At 35.2% G+C, this 4,800-nt stretch overlaps 1 long non-coding RNA gene across 1 annotated transcript; it reads right to left on the minus strand.

Moving 5' to 3' along the window:
* Positions 1–754: 754 nt before the first annotated feature.
* LOC122629934 lies at positions 755–3,325 on the minus strand. The gene is made up of 3 exons (XR_006327377.1): positions 3,104–3,325; positions 1,573–1,789; positions 755–1,104 (listed from the first exon to the last, which is right to left on the minus strand). It is a non-coding gene; the product is annotated as an uncharacterized LOC122629934 (long non-coding RNA).
* Positions 3,326–4,800: the final 1,475 nt, after the last annotated feature.

A 4,800-nucleotide genomic window follows, 5' to 3' on the forward strand; every position in this document is an offset into this window, starting at 1 on the left:
GAAATCATTTTCGCAAAAGTCCGCCCACTTGCTGCCTTTTATACCATTGTGTTCATTTAATAACGATGATCGAAGCATTTTTTTTTTTTTATGAAGAATTAATATCGCTAGAATTGATGCTCGCAATGGAAAAAAAGAAAAAAGGAAAAACGTTTAATCGATCGAATATATAAATTTATTCAATTTCATATATAATACATTTGTTTATATAATCATTATATAATTATAATTTAAATTATAACAATACAATTAATTTACAATAATATTAATTTATTATTAGTATTAATATTATAATAATTCTAGAATAATATATATATATATATATAATTGTAAATGACAAGTTACAATAATCGTAGCTCGTTTCAATAGTCTAAGGTCAAATGAAAAGGCAGTGACCTCCCTTCATCGATTTCCACCCTTCCCCTCTCGTTCGAAGAAAGGACCATCGATAATGATATCGATGTCTTTAACGGTCGCAAGTTTATCGATCGCGAAGCTAAAACCGTTACAAAAGCGAACGATCGACTGCGTGTTCTCGAGTTTTGCTGTCGTAACATTCGTCGATTCTTCCTGAGTAGTAAGTATAAGTAGTAGAGTCGTCGTGTCTCGTTGGTGAATCGTGAAGCGAGTCGAGTCGAGTCGAGTCGAGTCGAGTCGAATCGAATCGAGTCGAGTATAAGACTCGACTTTGCTTCCAACCGGAAGAAGATATCGAGAGATCGGCCAATTTTTTTGCTTTTTTTTTTCTTTTTTTTTCTTCAACTTTCGTGTCCGTCATCAGTCTGAGTATGATAGAAAAGTGTTACGATAAAATTCCAACTTTCTTCTTTTATACGCTTTTATATCGATTTTTTTCTTTTTCTTTCTTTCTTTTTTTAAATTTTATTTTATAAAATAATATCGATCGAAACACATCTCGGATACCCGAACGAAGGAGAATTTTAGAGTTTGATTCACACTTCAATTCGGCCATCTGTTCTCGATTGTTCTGTACGACCATATTGATTTTGAAAATTACTTTACATTGTTTCGATGTAAACGTTCGCAAACATTCCTTCCGTTTGTTTTCGCTTGTCAGTTTCAAATCCTGGTCACACGCAATTCCTGTAATGTAAATTACGGAGATCGGACTGATCGACCTTAAATGAGAATTAATTAAAAGTACATATATTTATTAATGATAGTATCAGCCGTTAGATTTCGTAACATACCGTATCGTACCGTACTGTACCGGATATATTATAAACAAAAGACAACGATCTAATATATATATATATATATACATATATTAGCATATTTATTTCGTTTTAATCAAAATTTAATTTCTAATTTTTTACACGCTCATCATATATATATATATATACATATATATATATAATAATTATAATTATTCATTATAGTTAATATTTTTGAAGCGTATATATGATCTAGATAAAATTCTAGATATAATTTTTGTTAAATTTTTCTTAAATATTGAGAAAGATCGACGATTAGATCGAATTGGAAGCAGTACGAATCTACTGTGGAAACCTTGAAGGACGTTGTAAACATAGGTCGACTTATCCTGTTTACCTTTTATTCCTTTCTACTTCGCGTTGGATCCTTAATATTATTATACATATCCTTATCGCGAATTGAAATTCTGCGATATATTAGAATTGTACTTTTCGTTGGAAACTTCATCGGGACAACGGTTTACAACGGCGGACGTTGTTGATGATACGTCGAGAGACGATTGTGAGAAAATTTCTTGCGAGCTTTCTTCTTGTTTCCATGCTAATTCGACGGGCTACAAGGTATACAAAAAAATCATCTTATTCTTTTTATTTTGTCGTAATTTCTATCGATTCTCAAGTAATTTTTTAAAAGTAAGCAAGCAAGCGAGCAAGCGCGAAGACTAAATAGGAACGATTTAGATATCCCTTTTTTCTCTCTCCGCGTGTCTCGATAACTATGACTTACTTATCGGCGTTTTATCGACTAATTAATTAGTCCCATCGACTTGTTTACACACCGACTTTCGCGGACTAACCGCGGCATCGTTTATTCCGTACTTTCACGGCTCGACGTTAGGTAGATACGAACACTAGGTATTACTTATGTGTTGTAGAAGGTGTCTAATTTCAATCGGTCCCCATACGATATATCATAATTATTATCTCGTATAGTAATGGATAGAAATTTATATTTACATATGTTTATATTAGTATAGTGATACAGAAGTATTATCGAAGGAGAAAGTGGAAAAACGAAGTAGGTGGGTGTTCGTGAAAATCATTCGTTCGAACGTGAAGCGTACATAAACATTAACGATATCAATGATGTTTGATCGATTAAGATGGGATATCTCGTATATACGCTTCGTGTATCCATATCTATATGTATGTGTGTATAGTATCCATGCGAATGTGTGTAATCGTGGTCGATCAAGTAAGAAAGTCTGTTTTCTTACACGAGCATTGTTCTATGATCGGGCAACGTGCATATACACAAACACATACGCATACGTACGTACGCATATATGGACGCATATGTACACACATCTATATATACATATACATATGTGTACACACAAAATGGACAAACAATCGTGGTAACTCGAAGCTGAAGCTAGACACCTTTTATCGACACCTGCTTGCTCTCCTTAGTGCTCTTAAGTTAGGTCCATGTTAGCTTCGAAGCGATGACGAAGATGGTAGTATCGGGCTCTACTGTACGTTGATGGATAAACGCAAGTTCGTTAACAGAAGGATTAATTAATCGTTGCTAACTCTTGTCGCGTTAATTACCGTGTCACCTTTTAACGCGTACCTATCTAACATTTCGAGTAACACTTACAAATATTTCATGAAGATAAATATTTGTTAAACGTATTGATTCAATATACTTTAACGAGCAATGCCGTAAAATTGTCTCGATTATTCGAAATATATTTATTTCCTATGTATGCATTATATAAATCACGTTAATTGCGTTGATTATTATTATCATTATTGGGTCGTTTCGTTCGCATCGGTACGTCGTGATTACACCGATATCAGACGATATTATGTGTATTTATATATATATATATATATATATATATATGTATATAAATACTTACATATAGTAGGTGCTTTGACACGCACTATCCACTCTTCATGTATGTGCTACTCCGTGCGCCTGTGCCGTTGTGACCTACTTCGTAGGGACGGTCTAGGACCTAATTTTGCGTTTACTCCGAGTACCCTAGATTCGCTTTTCTCGATCTACCGACCGAGTTTGCGCTCTTCTTCTTATCTCCCTCTTTTTCTCTCTCCCACTCTCTCCTCTCTCTCTCTCTCTCTCTCTCTCTCTCTCTCTCTCTCTCTCTCTCTCTCTCTCTCTCTCTCTCCCTCTCTTTGAAAGAGTTTCAAGCAATTTCCATCCGATCTCTTAGGACTGCTAAAAGTGACACGTACGTACGTAGTAAATATATATGTATGTGTATGATATTCGTATATGTAATGTACGTACGTACGTACATACGTATGTATGTACGTACATATATATGTATGTATGTATGCACGTACGTACGTACGTAGGTGGACTCACACAGGTGACACGAAACGTTCCTCCTCCTCCTCTTCCTCTTTCTCCTCTTCCTCTCCCTTCTCTTTCGACTGTCCTTTTCACTTCGTCGACTACTTCTCGCCGCGAAAATTTCTCTCCTCGCGCAGTATTAATAACCTCGAATCGCGATTTACGTCACCCTGGCAGACTGGTGTACTGACCGGCCTCGAAAGAGTTCTTGCATAATGCTTTTAAAGATGTTGCTCGCAGATTCGTTGTTCGTTGCTTACGTACTTGCGTTCCTCTCTCTCTCTCTCTCTCTCCTCTCCTCTCTCCTCTCTTCTCTCTCTTCTCTCTCTCTCTCTCTCTTCTTCTTTTTCTTTTTATCTTTTTTTTCTTGGCCATATTTTCCGAGAAAAAAATAGTTCGGACTTTTATAGGAATAAAACGTAACTCAAATTTATTGATTCTTTTGTTTAATAAGCGATGGAAGAAGAAGAAAGTTCATATGCGAGCGGACAAAGAGAGGAAGAGAGAGGGAGAGGGAGAGGGAGAGGGAGATGAAAAGAAAATAGTTTTCTTTATCGAAACGATATATCTTCAAGTTCTTGCTGGAAATTGCCATTTTATTTCACTCCCTTCGCGTTCAGTTTCAATTCCTTCGATCGAATCGATAGAAATAAATTGGACGTTCTACTTATGTGTACGTATGTGTGTGTGCGTGCGTGCGCGCGCGCGCGTGTGTGTGTGTATGCGTGTTCGTGATTTGTGCGTGTACTTGTAACTCTCGCGTTCTCTCCTTTTTATTTTATTTCGATGAGTATTAGCGAAAAAGAAATTCTTCAATTCGAATGACAGATAATTAATGGAGTTGTTATCTATCGATCATTCGATTCAATTTGATGGAAATTTCCCAACACCCACAAACACACACACGTACATATATACATCGAATAATTTAGCGAATATTTTATAAATATTTTTTTCTTGTTTTTTCTTGTTTTTTTTTTTTATTTAATTAATTTATTTAATAAAGTCGCATATCAGTTTATAAGTCATTAGCGACCACTATAAAAGATACAGTTTAATTTCATATTTATGTACGTACATGCGGTGCGTAAGAATGTTCACGATCCTATTTAATTAAAGATTATTTGATTAAAGCTTTTTAATATTATATTTCGCGTAAACTTTCGTCTCCATTCAATTCGAAGGAAAAGAATCTTTTTAAATTTTTCTTTTCGTTAGATTCGAAAAGCGGATGGCTCG

This window comes from Vespula pensylvanica, chromosome 6 (genome assembly GCF_014466175.1).
Source record: "Vespula pensylvanica isolate Volc-1 chromosome 6, ASM1446617v1, whole genome shotgun sequence".
Lineage (NCBI taxonomy): Eukaryota > Metazoa > Arthropoda > Insecta > Hymenoptera > Vespidae > Vespula > Vespula pensylvanica.